The 27,821-nt window shown below is 45.9% G+C and overlaps 1 protein-coding gene across 2 annotated transcripts in view; it reads left to right on the top strand.

The window, feature by feature from the left end:
* ADGRG2 (adhesion G protein-coupled receptor G2) overlaps positions 1 to 27,821 on the top strand; it is a 122,118-nt gene that overhangs the window by 12,294 nt on the left and 82,003 nt on the right. The window lies entirely within an intron of this gene.

Genomic DNA, 27,821 nt, shown 5'->3' with positions numbered 1-27,821 from the left:
AAGAGGAGCAGAGGGGGAGAGAGAGACAGAGAGAGAATATATCAAGCAGGCTCCACGCTCTGTGCTGAGCCCGACACAGGGCTCAATCCCATGACCCTGGATTCATGACCAGAGCCAAAATCAAGAGTTGGACGCTTATAGGAATGAGCCACCCAGGAGCCCCTAGTTAGCTGTTTTGTTATAAGAATACATTGTGAAGTCATCACCACACTCAAGCTAACTAACATGTATCCCCTCACATAGTTACCTTTGTTTTGGTGTGTGTGTGTGTGTGTGTGTGTGAGTGTGTGAACAGTTAGGATCTACCCTTTTAGCAAACTTCAAGTATACAATACAGTATATGCTTTATAAAAAGTAAACTCCAGCCTCCTTAGCATGGCATTTATACCACACTACCTCTGTGAGATTAAAATGTAGAGTCCATCTCATGGTCTCAAAAAATATCTTTGAGATCTTTACACTGGCTCAAAAATATCATCGAGAACTACCCGGAAACAATGTTGATAAATTGACCAATTCTAAGAATGCTGAAAGTTTGGGGGGAAACTTGAAACATTAAAAGGCTCAGAAATGGGAGCTGTAGAAAAATAAAATGGGGAAGAAGGCACAGAAAAAATCAGGCTCTTAAACATTGTGTGCTTTTTAAATATCAAAATGAAAAATCTGGAGACAAAAGACTTGCTAATCCACATGGATGTCTAATGGGCGTCTCACACCCGGTGTTTGCAGAGTGACATCTGATTCCTTGCCGCTGCTATGCCAAACCTGATCCTCTCCCCGCGAGACCCATCTCTGCGTGTGGCACCACCACCCACCCGGTTGTCCAAGCCCCGGGCCTCTGAGTCTCCTGCCCCGCAGCCACCCCGTCGGCAAGTCTTGTCGGTTTGGCTCCCCGAGTATGTCCAGGTGCTCCCACTCCCTTCTTCACTCCTCCACCTGTGTCGGTTGGAGCGTCTTTTTAGAAGCATTAATTGGATGCCAGTCCCCTGCTGCTCACCTCTCCCCGTTGACCATCTTCCTTTTCATTCTTCCAGCACGACAAGCTCCCTTTGGTCTTTTGTACTAACTGTTCTCCCTGGAATGTCCTCTTTGTCTCTTCCCCCATCTTTCTATGGCTGATTTCTCATCATTTATATGTCAGTTTAAATATCACCTCTGATCAGTTGATCTAAAATAGCCGACGAATCACCCTCTGTATCGTTCTCATTTTAAGTCTCAACACTGCGCTTTACCATTATATTGGTTTTCTTGTTTATTTGCATATTTATTGTTCCCCTCTTCATCTCCTTCTCTCCTTCAGCTAGAATGTGAGCAGGACCCACACTATCCCTAGTGCCTAGAATCGTATTTGGTATGTGATAGGTATTCAATAAACATTTGATGAATGAATGATACATGTAAATTGCCTGACAAAGTTTTCAGTACATGGAAGACGCTAAATGTTCTTTTTCTAAAATGAGTGACCATCTCTTTCTGGGACTAATCCTAGAAGCTTCTGGTAAGGATGGTGATTTGATAAACAGATGCATATTTATGTGTTAGGATCCCAGTTATTAGAGATTCCAGATGGAGGGGAATTGCATTTTGCCAAGAAAACAAACAGTGCTAGAATTCCAGGAGTCAAAAGTGTCACATTTTTCAGTGGGGGACTTTCCTGGCCCTCCTAACTATAAGGCTGGCTCTCAGATATTTAAAAATAGTAACATGTTTCCCTTGGGATTTAGACATGTGAATTTCCTAAACCCTCTGACTGTTTATGTTAGGCGAACGTGATAACCACCCGCACTACGGAAACACGCAAACCCTCTATATATGAATGGAATATGTCAAAAGAGGGAGAGAAAGATTGGGAGGATGTATGCTAAAAGTCTTCCCTTTCAGGTATTATTTGGAGGTTAGCTGTGGGTTTTTGGTAAACTTTTGTAGTGGATTCTATATGGTACTAAAGCTTCCAGGAAAAATCAGTACAAATGAACTCAGCTAGTGGTTTTGTTATACAGATGATTAACTTTTTGATCGAATGCGTCACATGTTTTAGGGTATTTGGAGAAACCATTACCCTTGACCCAGTAGGATTTATATCTTTTCGTTGAATCAAGTGCTCATTGTATTCATTGTTCGCACAGGAGTCCAGAGCTGTGTACCACTGTTCCCTCTTGTGAGGTTTATCACCTGTGCATCAATGTTAGTCATTTTCTTTGGCTCGTCAGCATCCATCTGTAGTGAAAGTAGGCAAGTGTGTCTGGTGGCATTTCATGGATATTTGACTCATCTGTGGAAGTGGGCTAAATGTATATACCTGTATTTTTTAAGTTAAACTGTTTCTCGAAGTACATGTTATACATACCATAATTGGACGGCTCGGTGACTTTTCACAAACCGCACACGCCTGTTACCAGCCGCCATATGAAGAATCAGAACACGGGCAGCAACCGCAAGCCCCCTTCGTGTCTCCTTTTGGTCACTGCCTCCCCAGAGTAACTCCTAGTCTGAGTCACATGTCAGAGCTTCATTTTGCCTGTTCTTGAATTTTGTATATATGGTTCCACACAGGACTTCTGACTTCTTCCACTCGGTACCGTTTGTGATATTCATTTTTACTGTGTGTGCAGTCCTGGTCGCCGTATTCTATTATAGGACTGTGGTAGTTTATCCTTTCTGCTGTCGTTGGGCCATTGGCTTGTTTACGGTTTTTTTGCTTTAATAAATAGTGCTGTAGGGAACACCCTTGGACATATCTTTTGATGAACACGTGTATGCATTACTACCCAGTAAATACTGTAGGGGAGGAAAATACTTTCCCATTTACCTTTCAAGTTCTTGGCTGAGAACTGCCCCCCCACCAGAATAAAAGACAGATAAACAGAAGAAAAATGAATCTAATAACATGTGTACCTCCCGCATGCATGGGGAAGACCCAGGAAAACTGAGCGACTCCCCCAAATTGTGCAAGATGCCCCTTAAATACCATCTCCAGTGAACGACAAAGGAAGATGTTGGGATGGTGGGAAGCCAGTCATGGGACGCTACCAGGAAAACCACAGTAGAGGAGGGTAAGGTTGTTATGCAGACCTAAGTCCTTACCTTCTGCATTGATAATGTTACAGCAAATAGCTGGCGCCCAGGAAGAGACAAGCGACAAGTACTCAGCGAATCAGAAAACACAGTTTATTTCGCATCAGTGCTGGCCCAGTGGGGTCACCTCCAAAGGCTGAGCCCCGAACCTTGGCATTGGCCTCCTTTTATGGCTGGGATGGTAGGGGGTTGAGAGACCAAAGAAAAAGGGGAGGGGCAGTTGGACAGGAGGCAAGCAAGATTACAGAAGCCAAAAGTATGCAAGGGGAGTATCCAGCCTGGGACAAATGGCTGGCCCCTTTTATCTTCTTTTTGCTAGCTTTTCTTCTCAATAAGAGCTTCTAGAGATTGGGGTATCCTCCTGGTACACGAAGGGAGACACCCTTGGAAATTGATATTGCCCTTATAAATGTAAATGTGTCTTATAAAAGGGTAGCTTCTACTGGGTTTTCAGAGCTCCTCCTGTGTCTGTGGTTTCTTAAAAATAATCAGCCTCAAGATAATCCTTATGCCAAACAGGCATATTTTGGGTGTCCTGTTGATGAGGCTTTGGGGTGATGGTGGGGGGTTCGTGGGGTTTGGAGCTGATGGCCAAGAAATAATTGTTGAAGACGTCTTTGGTGCAAAAAGGTGATTTTATTAAAGCACGGGGACAGACCCGTGGGCATGAAGAGCTGCCCCGAGACCCTGAAGAGAGACTGATTATATACTTGGGGGTGGGGGGAGGAAGGTAAAGTCAAGAGTTTCCAAAGAGATTTTCCTATGCTAAAGAAGACTCACAGGATACTGGAGGCCTAGTTGAGGTGGTTTTTCCCTCTAGCAAAACATTAACATTAAGACAGTAGGCAGTTCCTGGCGAAGTGTTCTGCTCTGCCTGCCTCAAGTATCTGTCAGTGGGCTGCAGGTTACAAGGAAATTTAATTTTACCTGCCATTTCCTTCCTGCCTTTGTTCCCCACATCACCATGGAGGAGGGGTGATGTTGGGGCTCCAGGAAACTGCCTCTACAGGTTTCTGGAGATGAGGCTGTAGATAAAATTGCCTTTTTCTTATAATTTACTAAGATGTTTGTAAACTGATGGAGACCCACGTCCTGCAGGACTGTGATCTCTATCAGTTAACCATTTGTTTTCTGTCCTTTCCTTTGTTCTTGGACAGTCAGGAGTGTGGTAGGAATATCACACATATCTCACGTGGAGGGGGGTGGTGTGCTAGCTCGTGTTTTGCCCTCAGCCACCTTATGTTCCCTCATCACTATTCTGCTTCCCTTCAGTACCTAAAGGAATGCTTTAAATATATAGGTGAGCATTGACAACGCAGGTTTTTGACCGGCACGGGTCCACTTATACGCGGATTTCCTTTAATACAGTACTATAAATGTGATCTTCCTTATGATTTTCTTAACATTTTTTTCCCTAGCTTACTTAATGTAAGAATGCAGTATATAATACGTACAACATACAAAATATGTGTGAATCAACTGTTTATGTTATCGGTAAAGGTTCAGGTCAGCAGTGGACTATTAGTAGTTAAGTTTTGGGGGAGTCAAAAATTACATGCAGATTTTCAACTGTGCTGGGGGAGGGGTAGGGCCAAATACCCCTAACCCCCGCATTGTTCAAGGGGCAGCTATTTCTAATCATTTGCACAGTTGTCAATTATTTTCTCCTCTGAAAGCAATTAGGATTAGTAGTCACCTTTGGACATACTCACACGTCTGTATCCATATATAATACTGATGCTTTTTATTCATAACTTGAATTCACTTTTGGCATCTGTTGTATTTTTACCTTAATTTTTTCCTAAGTCTGTTTCTGTGCTCATTTATTCCTTTACCAACTACCTATATCCAATGTCATTTAAAGAATATCTTAAGAATTTTGGTCTTTTTCTTTTCCTGCAACACACACACACACACACACACACACACACACACACACACGTAATTATTTTGAAATGAAAAACACTCCTGAAACTGTTGAATGTGTTTTGCAGATGTTGAGGCAAAGGTTTACCTACCTGAATAGACTTGGAATGGTACCGGCTTCTTAAGCACTGGTTCCTAATTTTGCCAAGAAAAAAAAAGGAAGGAAGGGAAGAAAGAAGTAATCGAACGTTTTGAAAAACTAAAGCATACTTTATTTTGTGATTACACCCAGGTTGGCAGGTTGACACTAGTTTCTTTCATTGTCCCAAGTTGCGTCAATTTACTCCATTCAGCAAATCTGAAGTTTATTCCACAAACTGGATAGAGTGAATATAGGCTGAAATCAAGCAAATACCTTCCATTTGGTTTTGGTGGGAGACACAGTCGCAGAACGAACTCTATACAGAGAACCACGAGTGAATACTACTATCTCCGGCAGTGCTTTTCAATTGTCCAAGCCAATCTCCCGGGGATCTTGTTAAACTGGAGGTGCGGATTCTGTAGCTCCGGGGCTGGAGATTTCAGGGGACCACACTTTGAATAGCAAGGCTTTAGAGCACAGCTGGGGATTATGTGGAACCTTTGTCCATTGCCCATTTCCAGGATGACAAACATCGCTCTCTCTGTGCTGGTCCTCCCAGTGCTGGCCGAAGAAGCAGGTGTTGTGCAGTCTGCCTTAGAGTGGCTCACAAAGCCAGTACTCTTTGAATGTTTCTGTCACCTTCAAGAAGAAACTCCTTTCAACCTCCTTCACCTAGTCTCTCCTCAAACATTCCAAACACCTGAAGAAAAACTGCTGCACTCAAATGCGTGCCAAACCAAAATGCGCGCGCGCGCGCGCGCACACACACACACACACACACACACACACACCCGCAGGTACTGACCTGAAGAAAGGAGTGAGGCAGGGCGTGCATGAAACAACCCTCTTCTCTCCTGGATTCAACATTTCATACTTCCTCATTCATGCCAGAGAGACCTGGTGTTCATCTCAACGTCCCTGGCCCCCCGACCACCTCAGTACCCAGCAGCCCCCTACCGGCTGCATTTTGCTGCCCGAGAGCCCGCTCTGCTCGTTCGGGGGGCGGGTCGGGAGTGCAAGGGAACGGTGGTCCTTTGCCCACGGGTGGGGTAACGAGACAGACTGGCATTCTCCAGTGCCCCCCTGCACATGCACCGAGTTCCCTGGGACTGAACTTCAGTCGCCCCCAGTGGTAACTGGCTGGATAACGCACCTGTATTAGCTGTTGCTGCTTCCCCCTCACCTCCGCATTCTCCTGTTCCCGGGGATCACATTCTAAGTTAGCTACTTGCTCTCGAATCCTTCCTCAGAGTCACCTTTGGGAGGAACCCAAACTATGTTCGGGGTCTTCAAGGCCAGCAGTCGGGAATTACTTTTGTTTAATAAAATTCCGTTACAAGAAAACCACATAGGAGCCCCGTGAGGTTTGTTTTGGGGGGGTTTCACCAGTGTCTGGCTATTGTGTTGGCATGACACAAACCTTTTAGATGGCTGGAAGTATGTCCAGTCACGGAGAGAATGCTTTTGTGTTCTTGGGCCGTTTGGGGACCGTGTCAGCAGAGGCGATATCGCGGGCCCCTCAGCAGAGCCGATTCTGGTCTTTCTGGCCCCTGCCCGGTGGGGTGTTTGTGAGTTCTGCCTCAGAGCTCTTGACCGCATCTTGTGCCCCCCACGAACTTCACCCTGGCCACATCCTACTCTGTGTTCCTCTCCCTGCCATTCTGTATTTTGGGCTCTCTGTCCAGCCCCTTGGGACAAGGAGCTCTTTCTTGGACCTTCATCTTACTGTGAAGGCCTCTGATGTGAAATTTCGAGGATGTACCCACGCCTGTTTTCCAAGCTTTGCATCAAGGATCAGTGCCCCTCCTAGCCACATCTTCAGCTTGAACTCCTCCTCCTGCCACCTTCCCGAGACTGGAAGTGGATCTGAACCGGGGCATAATCCAAGCCTCTCAGTACATTTAAAGACTGCCTGCACCGACATCGGGATTCTTAATCCTTCTGTACGTTCACAAGTGTGTTATGACCCAGCCTTCTCCCCTCAAGACCTTGGATGCAGAATTTTCCTTTCTGTGGCTCCTTGCGTGTTTGGAACTCCCACCATGCAGGGATGTTCGGGAGGGTAGCCTGACCCGCCACTCTGGACTGGATTTCTCGGTCTCGCTGTTCCTCTGCCAGAGTGCGTTGCCTACCAGACTGAACACCCATATCTTTGTTTGGACCTCTTGGGGTTCCTAATCAGAGTCCCTTGGTCCTTTAGACTTGGTATTTTAAGGGTACACGGTACATCAACAGGGCTAGCTTCAATGTAAACATCTGTAAAAACATCAAGGATGTATGGCCACATGACTTGTTCCCTGTGACTTTAGGCTCTCTTCCTGGCTTGCAGACTGCCACCTTCTTGCGGTATCCTCAAATGGTGGTGGGGTGGGGGAGATGGAGTTTGAGAGAGAAAGAGAGATCTTTCTCTTATAAAGCCACAGTCCAACTGGATTAGGGCCCCACCCTTATGACTTCATTTAACCTGATTACCTTGTAAAGACCCTATCTCCAGATACAGTCACCCTGAGGGTTAGGGCATCAACGTAAGAATTTTGAGGGTACACAATCTGGTCCATAGTGATAACTGCCTCGCTCCCTCCTACCCCCTGCCTTTCTCCTATTCATCTAGCAGAATCCTGAAATTCCACATTTAGAGAGTCTTTCTTTGGTTTAAAGCATTGTTAAAATGTACATGGGCATAGAATTTGGTTGATGTGCCTTGATGTGAGGTCTTCTGAGAGCAGGTAGGGGTTCAAAGAGTATGAGGTCACGGGACACCTACAGCCAGGGAATGGGCCCCACCTAGAGGACAGAAAGGGTACTAAAAAGGAAGTTGGTTTGCTCCAAGCAACGTCTGTTCATCTTGCCAAGGCCTGTTGAAGTCCTCGGAATTATTTTCTTACCACTTCCTGCAAAATAACCCTTAAAATAAAAGAATTGTGTATGTAGCCCTGCTTTCTTGGGTTTATGAGTGGCCTTTAAAAAAAATGTGCATATTATTTATTTTTGAGAGAGAGGGTGCGTGTAGGCCAGGGGCAGAGAGAGAAAGAGAGAGAGAGAAGAGAATCTCACGCTGACAGCAGGGAGCCCCACGTGGGGCTCTAACTCATGACCTGAGCTGGGGAAGTCAGATGCTTAACCGAGTCACCCAGGCACCTATTGACTGTGCAAAGGGAGAGGTAGAGGTACAACTTCTCATTGGTTTATCCAGCCTTCTATCAACACAGACGTTTTACCGGAAAATTATGTATAATGACAACAGATGTTTTCGTAAGGCTTCTTACGCGCTACTGGAATTAAAGATTAAATTAGGTATGGGATGATTTTCATATTAACTATGATTTTGATAATCTTCGTTACTGTTTATTACTAAATGGCAATCCTTCATTAACTAGGGTGTTTCCACTTCAATACTTCAGCTTCCTTCCCTGCTAGGATCGAAACGGTACCTGAGGTGAAGGGAGCCTTGTGTCTTGTTACTGCCGGGTTCAACTGCTTGTGGATGATTGGCTCAGGTAATCAGAACACTGTATATCAGTCAAGCACATGGCTCTGACCCCTGTGTGGCCTTTGCTCCTATGGGGACCCACTGTGGGTGGGCCTGTGCTGGTTCAGTTGTGCTGAGGAAAGTGCAGAGAATTCCATGTACTTTGGACCTGCTCCATCAATGGTGTCACCAGGAGAGCCTCAACCCTGGCTGTACATTTAAAAAATGTGGGTTTTTTTTAAATGCTTTTAAAATGCACAAAGGTAAGCGCTATCTTGAAATTGGTATTTATCTTCTCATATGTATACCTCCTACATATGTATACTTTCCTAAGCAAAGGAGAATGCTCCTTGCAAGCTTTTAAACTTTATACGATGGTTATCTTTTCTGTTGTCATATTCTTCTGCAGTTTTCATTTTCAAACATTTTTTGGTGACATTTGTCCTCGTTACACGTAGCTCTAGGTCATGTCTGTGTCTTTGCTCTGTGGCGTTCCATTATGTAAACATACATTTATACCTGCTTCTATTGATGGTCACTTAAGTTGTTGCAGATTTCGTTGTTAAAAACGAAGCTACTATGAACAGCCGTGAACGTATTTACTTGTACTGGTATATGAATGTTTCTCTAGGGATTAAATATCTAAAATTGGAAGTGCTGGATGGTAGGGTTTATGCCTCTTCAAGTGTACTAGATATTGCCAGATTGCTTTCCTAAGGGACAGAATCCTTGCCAACACTTAGCGTAGCCAGACTTTTGGATATTGCTGAGATGGTAGGCATGGTATTATATCTCTTTTGGTTTTGATTTGCGTTTCTCTGAGTACCGTCGTTCACTGGCTATTTCAGTTTTATCTTGTGAAATTCTAGTTCCAGCTTTTTACCTATTTTCTGGCAGGTTATCAATATTTTTTTGGTATTGATTTGTAGATGCTCTTTATATATTCTGGAAACTAGTTTTTCGTGATATGTGTTGTAGACAGTGACTCCCACTCTGTGGCTTGCTTATTTATTTATTTATTTACTTATTTATTTTTACTTTTTATGGTATTTTCTGATAAAGTTCTTACTTTTAATGTAGTCAAATTTCTTTTTTTTTTTTTCTCTTATGATTTCCTCTTTTCGTGTTCCTGTCCTGCAAACCTAAAGATATTCTTTTGTTTGTCTCCTGAAAGTTTTTAAATGTTGGCTTGGGAAATAATTTGTCTCATTGGAATTGAGGGAGAGGAATCTGGATTGTTTTTCCGCGGGTGGAAAACCAGTCGTCCCAGCGTCCTTGCCCTCTTGAGCTGCTTCTGCCCTTGCACTTCCTTTGCTGTACAGAGCAAGTGTCCTTATGTGTGCGAATCTGCTTCCGGGCTCACCCAAATTTGCCCTCCTGGTGTATTTGTCTAACTGTGAGAGAATACTACACTGCCTTCATTGCTGTAGCTTTCTTTCTTTCTTTTTTTAATGTTTATTTACTCTTTGAGAGAGAGAGTGGGAGAGAGGGAGGGAGAGAGACAGAGTGTGAGCAGGGAGGAGCAGAGAGAGGGAGACAGAATCCGAAACAGGCTCCAGGCTCAGAGCTGTGGGCACAGAGTCCGATGTGGGTTTCGAACTCATGAACCGTGAGATTGTGACCTGAGCCAAAGTCAGATGCTCAACCGACTGAGCCACCCAGGCGCCCATTGCTGTAGCTTTCTAATGAGTCTTGGTGTCCGGTAGGTGAAGCCTTTCTTTCTTGTTTTTCTTTGTCAAGTTGTCTCAGCCACTTGCTTTCACATACACACTTTAGAATTACCATAAATTTCCGTGAAGAACCTCATTGAGCTTTGAGTGAAATTGTCTTGAATTGTAGCACTGTACATTTTTTCCAAGATTACTTTCACGTAGATAATCTCACCCTCACCTTGCGACCACTTGGGAGGTGGGTTAATATCACCCCATTTCTCAGATGAGGAAGTGTAGTAGCGAAATTAGATGCCTTGCTCACAGCTCAGGTCTTTTTTTTTTTTTTTAACTTTTTCTTTTTGTCTCCCCCCTTTTTGGTTGAGAAATAACTCACAGAGCATAAAATTCACCGTTTTAGAGTGTGCAATTCAATGTGTGTGTGTGTGTGTATGTGTGTTTTAGTTTTATTTCTTTCTTTAAGTAATCTCGACACCCAATGGGTGGCCTGAACTCACAACCCCTGAGATCAAGAGTTGCGTGCTCTTCCGACTGAGCCAGCCAGGTGCTCTGCAATTCATGGTTTTTTTTTTGTTTTTGTTTTTGTTTTTTAGCATATTCACAAGATTGTGTAACTAGCACCACCATCTAATTCCAGAACATTTTTCATTACCGACTCATTAGCAGTCAGTCTCCATTTCTCCCTTCCGCCCTCAGCCCCTGGCAACCATTCATCTACTTTCTGTCTCTAGGGATTCCCCTACTCCGGACATTTCCTATAACTGGAACCATACGGTATATGGCCTTCTGGGTCTGGTTTCTTTTGCTTAGCATCATGTTTTCGGAGGTCCTCCCTGTCGTGAGCCAGGACTTCATTCCTTGTTCTTTCCCTTCTTCATTTCTCCTTTCTTCACCTTCACCTTCTTTTCTTTTCCGTTCTCTTCCTTTTCCTTCATTCCTTCAGTCCTTTAGACGTGTCTTCTGACTCTGGGTCCAGCTCTTTTTACGGTTACCATATTAAATCAATCAGTAAGTGGAAATTCGTTTCCTCAAGAAGTTAAGGACCCAGTGAAATTATTACTCACACGCCTAACAACAAAGCTAAGCCAGACTTTTGCTAAGCACTGTGTCTGGAAAGCTGAATATTGTTTAGGTTGTGAGCTGTGCATTAGATATGTGCACTTGCTTTTGTAGCCGTGAAGCGGTATTTTCTTCCAGCGAACATCAGGTAGCTTGTCAAATGTGCTGTAATAGAGCTTGGCACCTTAAGCAAAGAACCCTTCTCTCTGCGGCAATGTGCCTATTCAGTTAAGCAATATTTTGCCGTTAGCTTTAACCATGAGCTTGAATTGAACTCTGAAGAAAAAGTAGAACAAGTGACAATACGACTTGCCAAGGCCTGAACCAAGCCAGGGACAAATATATGTGTTTCCCCACACAGTCCACCCAAATGATTCCTTACTGTTCCCTAGACCACTCCCATTGAACAACTGAACCCGCCCCCGTTTGCCAGGGTGGGGCGAGAGGAGGGCTTAAACATGCACACGCACACACACGCACATGCACACACACTCACTCACTCAGAGTTAATGAAGCTTGCAACAAACCTCAAGTTATTCTCTTAACTAAACCTAAATCAAGCCAATAATTCATTTAGATTTTAACCAGCTATTTTGGAGATTGTTTTGTACGGCTTTAGTTCTTCCAAATGTTCACAACCCATAAAATTGGTTTTGGAAATACAGGTTTCCCGTGCTGTCCAAAAGTAGAGCATTCTTATGAAACTTTTTATAAACCAAAATGGTGTAAAGCTGAAAGTGGGAGAAGCAATTAGCATTACGTAAAAGTGAAATGGTGAAACTTCCAGAAATGGGTAGTAATCCTATTGTCTTTTGGCTACAAGGAATCACAAAGTTGAGTTTGAGTTCCTTTGCAGTAGTTTTTCTTCCCCTAGGTTTTCAGATGTCATTTTTTCATTCTTTCTCTATTTCCTTTTTTTTAAAGTTTATTTTGAGAGAGAGAGAGAGAGTATGCGTATGTGTGCCCATGGGGGAGGGGCAGAGAGAGAGAGGGAGAGAGAGAATCTGAAGCAGGCTCCATGCTGTCACCACAGAGCCCGACTTGGGGCTCAGTCTCATGAACCATGAGATCATGACCTGAATCGAAATCAAGAGTTGGACACCCAACCGACTGAGCCACCCAGGCGCCCCAGGATTGAATTAGTACAAATAAAGCACTTCAAATCCTGCCTGATCATAGCCTGCAGTTACTAGACTTTGGCTGTCATTTATCCGAATGCCATGCCAACGCATCACTTAATTTTCCTCTGACTTGTTGCTTGGTTCCATCAAGTCCAGACTGATTCGCATCAGGAGTAATCTTTCCTGTCTGGTTAAGTGGGTGATCAGGGATCCTTCTTCCAGAGCGCTGTGTCTTTTCCCTGTGGCGCTCATCCCCAGCTCTCATCCCCCAGGGGGCCTCCAGGCATCTTTCGCAGGCCGCCTCTCAAAAATCTCCCCCGAAACCCCCTTCCCCGGCCAACACACACTTCATATCCACTTCCCAGCTTTGATTTTCTGCTTGCTACTTATTACTAATAGCGTACAGATTTTATTGAGCAGCTAACAGTGTTTTTAGTGTAGTTTTGTTTTGCTATTGCTGGGATAGAAAAAACCCCAAAATATGCTGCTCGTGAGATTTTTTTTTTTGTTTTAAAAAATAATATATCTTTATTGTTAAAATTTTAGAGATTCCAGAAAACCGCAACAAAACAAATATAATTCAACTCGAGTCCCCCCCCCCCACCTCCGAGTTGGCATCTTGAGGTGTAGTAAGAAGGCAAGTTTCCACCAGCTCTGGAGGGAGTGCATTTTCTAGTCTACTCCTGTAACTTCAGCTAAACAGCTCAGAAGCGGATGAAGACTTACCCTGTTCTCTAAATATTATGATTTGGGTTCCTTTGGACTTGTGTCCGTATTCTCATATGAAACTTGTCTGAGAGAAAAGGAGTGAAAAAGCTGAGTGAAAAGGAATGTTCCCTCGTGTGGAGTTTAGGGTCTCCTGGCGTATCGGCCAAGTGTTGCCCGACTCCTGCCAACCTGAACGTCTAAACAGCAATGGTCACGCCGTGACTCAGTTTCTCTCTGCTGACTTTCCTTATAATACGGAGCAAGCTGCACTCTCTCTGTGTCGTCTCCTCTAGGAATGTCATCCATCTCCTCGTGTGTTCCCTTCACGGCCCTCTTTCACACTTGAGACGGTTGCCTGTGTTTGTCCATTTACGTTTCTATTTGCTTGAGTGCCCCTTTGGCACGTGAGTTCCAGAAGGGCGCAGTTGTATCCGTCCTGCTCCCTGGTGTGTTCCTAGTGTGGCGCCGTGGGCTGCCAGCCGACCAATCCTCAAACGTAGGCCTGGCCCCTCACGGCCCCTCGAATATACTTTCTCTTCCGGTCTCCACGTGCCTCTAACGAATGTCAAAGTCAATGATTCAGTGATCCGACCCTCCCACCGGCCGGTGCCTTGAGACAGAAAGCTCACTAAGCCTTCACACTCAGGGGTCGGGAGCCCACACTGGCTATGTCCTGGGGGGGCGATTGTGACGGGGTGGGGATGAGGAGCAGAGCACAGGGAAGGGGGGCCGCAGGGGGCTGCACGAGGTGGGGCCGCCGGGGAGGACAGAGAGCAGGTGTCTTCGGAGGAGCCCGTTCAGTTTTACCCACGACCCCGGGTGCGTGAGGCAGCCGAGCGGCCTGCCTGCTGCGCTTCAGCCCCGAAAGCTGGTGAGAGCACTACGAAGTGGCACTCGCGAGCCGGTGCCGGGAGCCAGACTCCACCCTGGGCACCCTTCCCGCACTTACTCACCCCTGCACACAAGAACCGTAAAGGGCAAACATCCCTGAAACAGGGATCATCCCTGTTTCATCGCTCTGGGCTGACAGCAGCGAGCCCGACGCGGGGCTCGAAGTCCCGAACTGTGAGATCATGACCTGAGCCGAAGTCGGACGTTCAACCGATGGAGCCGCCCAGGTGCCCCTTACATATTTTGTCTGTATTTACACCTTTGTGTGTTCCAACAACTGTGAGATGACCTTCCCATTCTGGTCCGTGTCTTTTCAACTTGACCCTTTCAGAGATGAACCTGGGAGACTGACTGAAATATTTGTTTCATATTTACCCTGCACTTTTTTTTTTTTACTGTAGAATTCTCCATGCATCCCCGAGACTAACCTATGTGACTTCAGATGAGAGAAATAACTTCTGCTTTTTTCCTCCACATCCTCTTCATCGCTCCTGTTGAGTCACTACTCTTATCAGTAGAATGTTTCTGGCATTCCACATGCTGACTAGCAAAGTGTGGATTAATGGTCAACATCTGCATGGCAGAAGGACACGGGGGAGCTGCCTCTGGAGAGTAGCCTTTCTGCAGTCAAGTTTGCTGACCCCTCGTAACAGTTCAAGGTCAAACTAGATGGCACATATATTATCACACCGCTTTCCCTGCAGTGTATTAAAGTGACTTACGGGCTTCTTAACAGGCAGGCCCCGTGCATCTCATGGTTCACGGAGACTTTGGGGTTTGGTGGCAGGTGATGAGCTTTGAGAGTCAGTTCATTCATGAGTTACGCTCCCATTTTCCCAAAATCTCTGGGGAGTTTAGACGCTTCCCGCAAGGGAAAAAAAAATAGTACTCCCACATCACTTGGAACACCTCAGTTTTGGAAAAATCATTAAAAAAAAATATTGTGAAGCCACCCATACTGCATCAGTGCTGGAGGGTCATTTGGGAAAAGGCAGCGTCCAGACGCTTGTGGGAGGTAGGATTTTTACGGGCTGTCTGTGCGTCCAGTTTTGCAGTCTTCAGAGGACTCCACTGGGGCCGTCGGTGCAAACCGTTGAACCTGACAAGTCGTTTGCCAGCCCTCCCGGAAAAACACACTGACAAATCACAGCACTGGGTGGGTCACAGAGGCTAGTACTAAAAAAAGAAGAAAATGGATGGCCCTGCTCTGGTGTGAGGCCAGGGCGCGGTGCCTCGGCCAAGTTCTCCGGTGAGAGAGGAGTTTCCGCCATCTCGGGCTTTCCCCACCCTGCCTTACACCACCCAGTCTGTAAAAATAACTCCGCTTCTGGAGGAGCCAAGTAGTCCTTTGAAGGCAACATAAGCAAAAGGAGCAGGTAGTGTTGATGCTTTAAGAGAACATCCCGATGAGGGAGGAAATAAAATAAAACGAGAAGGCCAGTTTGAAATGGGAGGTTTTCCTGGATGTCCGAGAGCTGATTGGAACGGCACTGACCTCCAGTTGCTGAGGCCCGGTCCAGCAGACCTGTGCTGTGGCTAAAGCTCCTCCCTGGGGTCTCTTCCCTTTCCCCGCCCCTCTGCTTTCGCCCTCCCTGGGAGAAGCCCTCTCCAAGCTAACGGGCAGCTTTCTACCTCAGTGCTCCTGTGTTGTCCGGGCCTTGACCCCATTGGGCCCTTCCCAGCCATCCATGCCTGTGGTGGCCCTACTCCCCATTGAAGCTGACACACTTCTCCGTTAATGACCCTGGTATTTGAAATTCATGTTCTTTAGTGGGTTGCGTTGCCTTACAAAGGAAGCCTTGAGAGGTTGTCTTTTAGAGGGCAGTTAAAAACAAAGAACTTTTGGGGCGCCTGGGTGCTTCAGTCCTCGAGCTTCCGGCTTCAGCTCAGGTCATGATCTCTTGGTTCATGGGTTCGAGCCCCGCATTGGGCTCTGTGCTGACCGGGTAGAGCCTGCTTGGGATTCTGTGTCTCCCTCTCTCTCTGCCCCTCCCCTGCTCATGCCCTGTCTCTCTCTCTCTCAAAAATAGATAATAATGATAAGTAACATTTAATAATAATAGTAAACATTAAAAAAATCTTTCCTTTTAAAAAACAACAGAACTCTTCGGGTAGGAGAGGAGTCCTACTCTGTAGAGGCAAGCTTTAAAAGTCCCTTCTAGGTCGCCATCATCTTCAGTCCCTCTGATATAGAACATGTTTCTCTGCCTTCCATAAAACACACAAAAGATAGAATCAGGGGCGCCCGGGTGGTTCAGTTGGTTAAGCTTCCGACTCTTGATTTCAGCTCAGTCATGATCTCACAGTTCGTGAGTTCGAGCCTCACGTTGGGCTCTACACTGACAGTGTAGAGCCTGCTTGGGATTCTCTGTCTCCCTTTCTCTCTGCCCCTCCCTTGCTCACCCTCTTTTTCTCAAAAATAAAATTAAAAAACTTCAAAAAATGAAAAAAAAGATGATAGAATCAGTCACTCCCATCCTTGTGTCCTCAAAACAGTGTTCTTAGGACTATGAGCACGTTTCATAGCACCATTTATCCATGCGTAGGAGTTGACTGCAGATGCTTTTTGCCTTCACAGAACATACCCCTTTATCATTTCCCTGTGCAGACAGACTGGCCTACATTTTGAAGAGTGTTAATTGGAAGCCACAACTTCCTGCGGACGATGTGGTCAGCCATTCAAGGCTGCTGAAAGGACATGTGGAAGACTGAGAAGTGAAGGCTGGGTTTGGCAGGTAGAAGTCATGGGTAACCTTGATAAAAGCAGCCCAAAAGCCTGACTAAAACACATTCAAGAGTGGCTAGAAGAAAGTGGAGAGACCAAGTATGGCCAGCCCCTATGTGGGTCCCATTGACTAGCTTATGAAAAACTTTGCTTCCTTGAAGGTTTTTTTTTTTTGAAAAAAAATGTGTTTTAAATGTTTATTTATACTTGAAAGAGAGAGAGCGAGCGAGAGAGAGAGAGAGAGAGAGAGAGAGAAACGGAGCATGAGCAGGGGAGGATAGAGAAGGAGGGAGACACAGAATCTGAAGCAGGCTCCAGGCTCTGAGGTGTCAGCATAGAGCCCGACTCAGGGCTCAACTCATGAACTGTGAGATCACGATCTGAGCCGAAGTCAGATGCTCAACCGACTGAGCCACCCAGGCACCCCAAAGGATTTTTTTTTAAGATTTTATTTTTCAGTAATCTCTGCACCCAATGTGTGGCTTGAACTTACAACCCCAAGATCAAGGGCCACACGCTCTGCTGGCTGAGCCAGCCAGATGCCCCAACCTTGAAGGATTCTTTTGTTTTCTTTACTTCATGGATAAGAGTTCAGAATAGAATATGATTGATTTTTCTATCTGGGCACCAAAGAGCCACATTTGTGGTTTAATAATACAAATAGGAAGGCCTTAGGACCTATCTGTTTCCTAGTTCCCCTCCTTGGTTGGCCTCCTTCTCTGATTCATATATTCTCCTTGAAGCTACTTTTCTTTGTGGGAGGAGGGGAACACAGAGTGCCATTTTGTTATCTGTGCTTTTGGTTGTTAATTACCTCTTGGCCTCCATGGAACAAGTGGGGTCTCTAAATAAAAATATTACCAGAGATTCTGAGACACGAGGCCAAGATGAAATTCTTACTCTACTTCTCCAGAGACCTCCTGGGTTTGTGTAACCCCTGAGGACAGGTCCAAGGATAGAATTTTAAGATGCTGGGGGGGGGACGAGACTGGAAGGCAAGAGCAGAAAAGAAGGGCCTGTGTACCTATGGCTCCGAGAGCCAGCACTGGTTTCCTGCTCTTCCCACATCAGTCTCTGTGCCTTCCCTGGTGGCATTAGGAAGTGTTGGGTCACACGTCTGTCCCTCACATTTGGGTTTACCCTTCTTCCTCCTGCCTTTGCCCCTCCTCATCCTCACCGGACACTTGACTGTAAGCTCGTCTTTTTATTTGTAGTTATTTATTTATTTTTTTTTTTAATTTTTAAAAAAAAAATTTTTTTTTCAACGTTTATTTATTTTTGGGACAGAGAAAGACAGAGCATGAACGGGGGAGGGGCAGAGAGAGAGGGAGACACAGAATCAGAAACAGGCTCCAGGCTCCGAGCCATCAGCCCAGAGCCTGACGCGGGGCTCGAACTCACGGACCGCAAGATCGTGACCTGGCTGAAGTCGGACGCTTAACCGACTGCGCCATCCAGGTGCCCCTATTTGTAGTTTTTTAAAAGTTTATTTATTTATTTTGAGTGAGCGGGGAAGGGGCAGAGAGAGAGAGGGAGAGAGAAAGAGAATCCCAAACAGGCTCTGTACCATCATCACAGAGCCCAGTGTGGGGCTCGAACTCACACCATGAGATCATGACCTGAGCCCAAATCGGATACTTAACAGACTGAGCCACCCAGGCGCCTCAAGCTCATCTTTTTTAAAGCAGGTCTCTGGTTAATCCTACCCACTCTGGTTTCTTCGTTCTGTGCCCCAGCCCCCAGTGAGGCCTTGACCGTCTACTATGTTGTTTTTTGTTATTGTTGACACCTGACTCATTTCCACGTTGTCTCACAGGGACTGATGTGAGGGGGAGAGCTGGGGATTGACGTTAACCCTGTACAAATTGTATGTGACCACAAAAGTCAGGTGTGATGAACTGGGTTCTAGCCCACACTTGGCCGCTTACTACCTCTGAGCCTCTCTTGCCTCGTTGAAATTGAGGCTGTGCCTTCCACTGGCTCACCCTCAATTTCCAATCCAGACACAAGGCCCACTGATGCTCCCTTCCAGATACTCCTCACATATGTCTGTATCTCATCACCACTACCACCAGCCTCAGCCAAGCTAGCGTCTCTCTTCTCAAATACTCATATCCCTTCCTCGGGGGTATAGAGCCGGGCCAACTACTGCCCATGGGCAACCGCCCCATGGTTTTGAAAATCAAGTTGCATGGTCACCCGGCCACGTCCATTCATTTACGTTTTGTCCGTGGCTGCTCTCTTGCCGCAGTGGCGGAGTTGAGTAGCTGCAGCAGGGATCCTATAGCCTTCAAAGCTGGCAATATTTACCATCTGCCCCTTCACAGAAGAAGTTTGTCGAGCCCTGGGGAAACTGATTTGTATCATCATGTTGAATCTTCCTCCTTTTGCAAACCCTGAATTCCATTATATTTGTGTGTGTATGACATAAGTCTATAGTTTCCATTTCCTTGATTATACATCTGACTTTGGATTTTTGTTTTATTGAATTGCTCAGACCTTCAGAACAGTGTTTGAGATGGAGGGTAGAAATCCCAAACTGGAACCCCCACTCCACTCTGTTCCTCCGTAATCCATTTTCCACTCAACAGCCAGAACAGTCTTGCCAAAATGTGAACACATCACCCTTGGTTTAAAGTCCTTCAGCGCCTTTCCATTGCTCTGAGAACAAGACACGAATCCTCACCTTGGCCACCAGGAGCCCGTATGAACTGAGTCTTGTCTGCTCCCTCAGTCTCATCTCCGAGTGCCCCCCACCCCTCTGCGTCCTGCCCACTCTGACATGTTTTTAGTTTGTTGCATAGGTCATATTCCCTCCTGCCACGGTGCCTTTGCACGTGCTGCTTCTACTTTGTATGGTCTTTCCCTGCCTCTTTTCTGGGTTCACTCCTCCCACTTATCCTTCGGGTTTTAGCATCACTTCCACAGGGAAGCCATCCGTGACCCCCTAGGTCAAATCCCACTGTCTTCACTGGAGGTCCACATGCTTTTCTTGGCGGCACTTACCACATTTGCATTTCTTGGTGTTAATTTTTATATCACATCTTTGCTTCCCTGGCAGATGATAAGCTTCCTGAAGGCAGGACTTACTTTGCTTTCCAGTGTATCCCCACTACCTAGTATGGGGCCTGGCAAACATTTGTGGGTCACTTGAGGTCATGTATGCAAAAGCATCTTGTCTATCATAAACCATTGTACAAATGGAAGAAGTTATTACTCTTAACAGATGAGAAGGAGGAAAAGTAATTCTCTCTAAATGATGAGGCTCTATGGACAGTTTGAGAACATAGGAAGGGAAATATTAAAGATGCTTGAAGCAGTAAACCTCCTCTGCTCTGCCAGAGGATGGCTTCAGGGGCCACCTGGGTGGCTCAGTCAGTGAAGCCACCGACTTTTGGCTTCGGCTCAGGTCGTGATCTCGCGGTTGTGAGATCGAGCCCTGCCTCGGGCTCTGTGCTGACAGCATGGAGACTGCTTGTGATTGTCTCTCTCCTCTCTCTCTCTCTCTCTCTCTCTCTCTCTCTCTCCCCCCCCTCCCTCTCTCTCCCCCTCTCCCCCCCCCCACTCGCAAGTGCCCACTGTCTCTCCCTCCCTCTCAAAATAAACTTAAAAAAAGGACAGCATTCAGAAATTGAGAAAAATCTTAGAAATGTGTACCAGAGGGTATACTTCCAATTAAACCTTGTTGATGGAAGCCGTTAAAATTTCTGTCCACCTCACACTTTGGTGGTCAGTTTGAAATACATTCACACATGCACCTAGAGAAGGAGAGAGCTTCTCCAAGGAATCTTGAGGGAGAGAATCCCATTTAAAACATCACACACACACACACACACACACACACACACACACACACGAACATTTATCCAACCCTGACATCTAATTTGACCTTTCTAAAAATTAACGTAACCACAAACAAATGGCAGGTTCCAGGACACCAGGGAAAAGTAAGCTTTTAAAAAGTCTGAAAAAACATCATTCGGGGGAAAAATAAGTTAGGGAATAAAGTGCAGACTCTAAATGTGGAAGAGGAAAGAAAAGCATTTTAAGGAATGACCTTCTGGCTTCTGAGTTGTACTGAGTGGTTTGGTGTCATTAGTAAGATGATCCTATTGATTGTCTTTTATTCGTGTAGTAAACAAATGGAAATCTAAGCATTTTACCACTCACAATGCGTTGTTTCCTGTAGTTATAAATATATTTTCTGCTTACTTAGCCTCAGCAGCCACAGGAGAGAAAGGGTCTTGGGCTATGCCCTTTAACCCTTGGGTGTCTGGCTTGAAAGGTCCATTCTCTTATGACACTTCCCTGCTGGCGGGTAGAGGGGAGGGCTGGAACCCCTCAGTGACCCACTCAGCAGGTCACAGTGACAAATGACTCCCCCCGGGAGATTGTCACCAGCAAATGTCCGGAGCTGGGCTGCCAACTCGGCCAAGAGTCTGCCTTCTGGCCTGCTGGTCTCCAGAAACATCTTGCCGAATCACCTTAGGAGTGGGGGCCTTAGACCTTGCAAGGTCTGCATGGTCAGCTTGGTGGCTTTCAAAAGGAGTGGGTTAGAAGAAAAGGGTTGTGAATTCGAAATAGTCCAGACCAGTGGCTTGTACCAAGTGGGCCCTAAAAGGGTACTTTGTAGTACTTGTAGAAGGAAAGGAAGAAAGCAAGAAGTGTGTGTGTGTGTGTGTGTGTGTGTGTGTGTGTGTGTGTGTGTTGGGGGGGGTGTTAATGAAAGCAAGAAAGGGTAGAGAAGGAAGAGACAGAATGAAGAGGAAGGAAAGGAAGAAAGAAAGTATATAAATTAGCTTTTCCTATGTAACAAAACGCCCCCAAATTTAGCGGCTTAATAAAGCCACAGCCATTTTATTAATTCTCAATTCTGGAGTCTGTAGTTGGCCTGGGCCCAGCTAGATGGTCCTGCTGGTCTCAGTTGGTCTCATTTATGCACCTGCATCAGCTGCCAGTCAGCCAGATGACTGTCCCCGGGGGTTGGCACAGTGGCGATGACTGGGCTGGTGCCTTTCGCCATGTGGCGGGCTAGCTCGGGCTTGTATATGTGCTTACGCGGTGGTTTGAGGGCACCAGGAGCAGCAAGAGGGTGCGAACTTGCGTGCTTGTATCCCATTTGCTGATGTCCTCTTGGGCAAAAGCAAGGGGCAAGGCCGGCCCACGTTCTGGGGGTGGAGAAATAGACTCCGCCTTTTGATAGGAGGCCCCATAAAGTCGCCTTGCAAATGGACAAGCGCGCTGGGATAGCAAGCATGCATGGTGTACGTGTTTTGTACACCTCGTTTTGCAGTCTACCACCAAAGAGAAGGACTAGAAATTTATTTTGCGGGCACAGTTGGCAGAGACACAACAGTGTCGAGGGTGAGGGTGAGGGTGTCACGTTGAAATAAAAAGTGCTATTAATGAATCACCAGGTTCCTATCTTGCGCACTTTATCTGTCAAATACGACTGGATAATAATGTGACTTCTTACTCATTTCCAGGGGGAACAATGAAACCTTCATGGGCAGAGGTTTCTTCATCTTTCACTCCTGACATGGGACTAAGGAACAGCTAAGCGTGTAGTACGTCTCCACCGGCAAATATATTTGGACACAGAAAGATGTTTAATGCTTCACACTTTATTTTTAGCCCCAATATAATGTCAAATGTACAACAAAAATTTAACAAACAAAGGAAAAATTGACGTGGGGGTTTTCTTAGTTGCTTGGTAGAACCTCTCCTACCTGTACAATTGTTTGGGTTTTGTCCCCGTTTTTATATGTTTTCATTGTATTTTATCTCATTATTGAAAATACAATATCGAAACATAGTTCAAGTAGAGGGAAATGCCCAGAATTTGTTGCTACCCAGTGGAAAGGGAAGTTAAGAGTTAGAAAATCCCGGGTATGACAATTGGGGTCGATTTAAGGTTGTGGTGGTGACCTAAATTCAGTTTTCGTGGCGAAATGTTTCCAAAGAAACGGAAGATGGTTCGCCTCAGGTTAACTTTGTATGAACGTATAGTTTACTCTAAGACTTGTATTAAAAAAAAGTATTCTTTCAGGGGCACTTGGGTGGCTCAGTCCGTTAAGTGTCCGACTCTTGACTTTGGCTTAGGTCGCAATCTTGTGGTTCGTGAGATTGTGAGATTGAGCCCCGTGTCCGGCTCTGTGCTGACGGTGCAGAGCCTGCTTGGGATTCTCTGTCTCCCTCTATACCTGCCCCTCCCCTGCTTGTGCTCTCTCTCTCTCTCTCTCTCTCTCTCTCTCTCTCAAAATAAATAAACTTTAAAAAAGTTAAAAATATTCTTTTTGCGAAACCGTAAACTAACGCTCTGAGAAAGAACTAATTGGTATGTCCTCGCAGACGTATTTACTTTTAAGGCGGTAATTATTTGTACCCTAGAGCAAGTGATGCTTTGTTCTGAAACACCTTTAATTGCACCTTGCCCTGTGGAGGGCTGTGGTTGCCTCCCTCAGAGAGTTGGATCTGATTATCAGGGAGTCATTCCATGGTGGGTCCTTGGCACGCGGTCTTCTATGCCGCTCTTCCAGCTCTGGACAGAGGTAACCGTCCACATTTGAGGTCTTGGAGTAATTTGGCAAATGTCAAGCTAGGTAAGGGGAGAGAAGGAAAGGAGGGACATTGTAGGACGAAGGAGAGTATGGGTACGCTGGAGAGATATTGTGGGTTTGGGTCCAGACCACCACAATAAAGCAAGTCAGATGAAGTTTTTGGTCTCCCAAGCGCATATGCAAGTTATGTTTACACTTTGTTGGAAGCGTTACATATTAATTGCTAAGCGTACGATAATCGCATTGCACAAAACAGCGTACGCGCCTGAATTCAAAAATACTTTATTGCTAAAAAATGCTAACCATCATCTGAGCTGTCAGCAACTTGTAATCACTGACCACAGATCACTATAACAAATACAATAATGATGAACAAGGTTGAAATATTGTGAGGATGAGCAAAACGTGACCTAGAGACAGAAAGTGAGCAAATGCTGTTGGAAGGGAGGTAGCGACAGACCTGCTTAATGCAGGATTGTCACAACCCTTCCATTTGCCACAACCCTTCAATCTGTAAACCCCAAAACCTCCCCGCAGTATCCTTGAGTCTCAATCAGGCGAAGCACAGTGAAACAAGTTAACGCCTGTTGAAGGGAAGGGCAGAGAGAACAATGGGGAGGGGGGAGAGAGGAAAGGAGTTGAGTGTAGGAAAAATAGTATGGCAGCTACTTTCCCTGGCCTGGTCTGTTCCATTTACCACAGGCACGATGAGGTCATCTCCTTAGATGTTTGAGAAAGCAATTCCACAAGCTCTTTTAGTCACTTCTGCAAAAGAACAGCGATCAACACCAGGGCATCCGTCCTCCTGTTTAACTTAAATCTTGGGCTATGGTTTAAGCCACCGTTTCTCCTCCTCTGCCCCTCGGAGAGCTGGAGAACACCTAGCTGCCTTTTTTTTCTTTTTCCTGTGAGTCTTGTATACTCAGCGGCTATTAGTCATGATCCATCACGATCTCCCTGTGGACACGCAGTGTGAATTTTTCCCAGTCCATTCACATGATGTATTTTTAAAAATTTTTTTAAATGTTTTTTATTTATTTTTGAGAGAGAGACAGACAGACAGACAGAGCCAGAGCCAGAGCATGACAGGGGAAGGGGCAGAGAGAGAGGGAGACACAGAATGTGAAGCAGGCCCCAGGCTCCTAGATGTCAGCACAGAGCCCGAAGCGGGGCTTGAACCCACTAACGGTGACATCATGATCTGAGCCGAAGTCGGACGCTCAACCGACTGAGCCACCCGGGCGCCCCGTTCACATATTTTTAATACGTTCCATTGGTTTTCTGCTCCATCTCTCCAGGGTCCCTTCTGGCCATCCTCTGCTTTGCTCTTTATACGTCAGGAACGTCAGCTGATTCCAAGTCCTGCCCACTCCATGCCGGTCATGGGCTCTGTGTCTTGATTTAGGCTGTTTCCTCTCCGGAATGCTCTTTCCCATTTCTTCACGTAAAAGGGGTCATGCACCCTTTGGGATACAGCATGACTGTTACCTCCTCGAGGTGTTCCGTGCCTGCATCCATTTCCCTGCACGGTTGAGTTTCCTTCCTCAGAGCTCCTGCCATGCCTGTGACAGAGTCTGCAGCCGGTTCATCTGGCGCTTCCAGAAAACTCAACATTCTGGATTCAGGCTCCGAAGTTCCTCTTGGCCGGGCACCTTTCGGCAGGGTGCAGCCTGCGGAGCCATACAGAGTGGCCCTGTTATTGGCATGTGATAGGCATTCAGTAAATGTTTGTTGCCTGAATTATCTTTAGAATTTTCCAGAGCCTTGTCACAATTTAACTCTTCTCGAGCAGTCTGTGTGGGTGAAGATCTTATTAGGTTGGGTCTGATCAGCAGCGGGACCACCGCACGGTTCTGCCATCCCTCTTTTGTTTGTGCCTCGATGGTGATACCCACTACTCTCCAGTCCAGAACCTGCATATCCCTGGCCTTCTGTGCGTGCCCACAAGCCTAACTAATTTGCTTTTCCTACTAGTGTGGAGAAGCTTCTCTTTGTTGATTTCTGCCCTCGTTCCCGATTATCACAGCCTCTGTGTTCTCTGGTCCTTTCTTCCACGGTGGTGTCAATGCCAGGAACCCTCTGCCATTCTCTGTCCCTCTGTCCGGACCACTACTTAATCATTAGGTTTCAAATGACGTGCTGAGTCTTCAGGAGGGCCTTGTGTCGTGTGTCGCCAGCCAGCCAGCCAGCGGGGTTTTTCTTTTTGTTTTTTAAATTGATCCCTGGACCAGCTTCGCATTGCCCCAGAGGGCAGTGGTACAACTGCCTGGGGCTGGCTGGCTGTTACTTGTGTGCTTGGCCTCTTCTGCTGATTACCCCCAGGATGCGTGGGTCCTGTGGCCGGCACCCAGGGCCTCTGCGGTCTGTGAGCTCGGGAGTCCCGATCCTTGGATGGGGCTTGCCTCTCTGAGAGCTTACTTGACACTGGAGCGGGGCTCTGACCATATACGCAGCATTTCTTCCCACCCAAACCACTTGTCCAGTCTGCTTACCCTTTTTCTCTCCCTGCTCGCGCTGGTATTACCCTGGCTTTTAGCCAGCTTGATAAATGGAGGAAGTAGGATGTACTTTCAGCCTCCCGGATGTCATGCTCTGGGGCAGTCTGCAACTGCGGGAGGTTTCAGTTAATCCCAGCCGTCGGTGACTTTGCTGTTCTCTGAGAACTTTCTCTGTTCTGTGCCATGTCTTACATAAGTCGATACGGTTCCTTTTGTGACTTGCCCTTTCCTTTCAGTGATGTAAGGAGCCCAAACATTGGCAGTCGCTGTACCCTTTCCCCGCCCACATGGTCTCTCTTTCTTTCTAAGTGGATTAGGGCAGGGCCAGCGGACATGGCCTCCAGCTGAGCCATTGATGGCATTAGCTCCTGGTCAGCCTCCCTCCCTCTGAGCTTGATTTGGGAGCTCTTTCTGGAGAACCTGGATGTCTTGGCTGTCCTTCTCTCCTGCTTTTCTTAGCTGGAAGAAATAGGTTTCATTGCATAAGCAATACACGAATACGTGTCTCGTGTTCATCCTTTCCCCCATCACACTGCGTTCTGTGGAAGCTTGGTGGGTTTCCTTCCAGGCTTTTTCATGTGCATTCGCACTGGCCCCTACTTAAATAAGTATGCACACGTAGAGCTTTGCTTCCTTCTTACCAGATCCTAGTTTATGTATTATTAGGAATACTTGATTTTTTTTCTTCTGGCTTACATGTACTCACAATCTCTATATGTCAACACATGTAGGTCAACTTCATTTTCTTAAGCATTGCATAATATTCCATAATATGGATGGACCATTATTTTTTTTTTAATGTTTATTTATTTTTGAAGGAGAGAGAGAGTGTGAGCGGGGAGGGACAGAGAGAGGGAGACACAGAATCAGAAGCAGGCTCCAGGCTCCAGGCTCCGAGCCGTCAGCACAGAGCCCGACGCGGGGCTCGAACTCGCAAACCGCGAGATCGTGACCTGAGCCGAAGTCGGACGCTTAACCGACTGAGCCACCCAGGTGCCCCCGGATGGGCCATTCTTTATTTAACTGTTCATCTGCTGATGGGTGCCTAAGCTTCCCCCACACCGGAAGCTGCAACAACAGCTTTTTTGTGTGTATGTGTATCAATGTTTCTGTAGGGACAACCTCTGGAATTAGAATTTCTGAATCAAAAGCTATACACCCTTCACATTTCAAAACCTAGCTGAACTATTCTCTCAAAGTTGATGTTTCCACCAACACTGTATGTGACTGTTCATTTCCCCACATGCTCCCTAGCTCTGGATATTACTGGCCTTTAAAATTTTTTCCTCCAGTGGGCAAAACAAACCTCATTGTTGTTTGCCTTCTTTTTTTACCTGAAAGTACTCCAAAGGAGCAGAGAGAGCCTCATGTTGTTTATTAATAAACTTGGTTACCAAAAACCTTTGTGCTTTATTGTGGTTATCGATAAGGTTTTGAAGAGGCAATGTTCTTGAGTTGTGAAATTTCATCAAAATCCCTAGGTAGAAAACCCTCATTTGCACAAATGTGAAGTGAAATTATTTCCATACTCAAGTCACAGTCGATTTGTTTCTCTGTTTGATTATCTGAATGTTTTTCACTTGTTAATCCTACATTCATTCCACATTGAGCATTGGGCCATGTGTTTGCAATTTGTGCATCCTAGGACAGGATGTCATGCTTGGCCTTCGTTTTTGTCTTCTTTAAACATTGCTTAATGAAGTTTTTCTGACATATCAGACTTTATTAAGAGCTACTTTTTTTTTCTAAGATTTTAGTTTTAAGTAATCTCTGTACCCAGTGTGGGGCTCGAACTCACAACCCCAAGATCAGGAGTCACATGTTCCACCAACTGAGCCACCAGGTGTCCCAAGAACTACTTTTTTTTTTTTTTTTTGGTAAAGAACATATCATGATCAATAGAAACTCACCATGACTCCTTATTTGTTCTTTGAATTCATATCTTGGATTCTTCGTTGAGCATTGAACTTCTGTCTGTTGACTGAAGCCAGAAGTAGGTCACTTGGTTCCAAGATCACCTATAGATTTTTTCCTCTT

This window comes from Prionailurus bengalensis, chromosome X (assembly GCF_016509475.1).
Source record: "Prionailurus bengalensis isolate Pbe53 chromosome X, Fcat_Pben_1.1_paternal_pri, whole genome shotgun sequence".
Taxonomy (NCBI): domain Eukaryota; kingdom Metazoa; phylum Chordata; class Mammalia; order Carnivora; family Felidae; genus Prionailurus; species Prionailurus bengalensis.
This window is presented reverse-complemented; position numbering and strand designations above follow the sequence as displayed.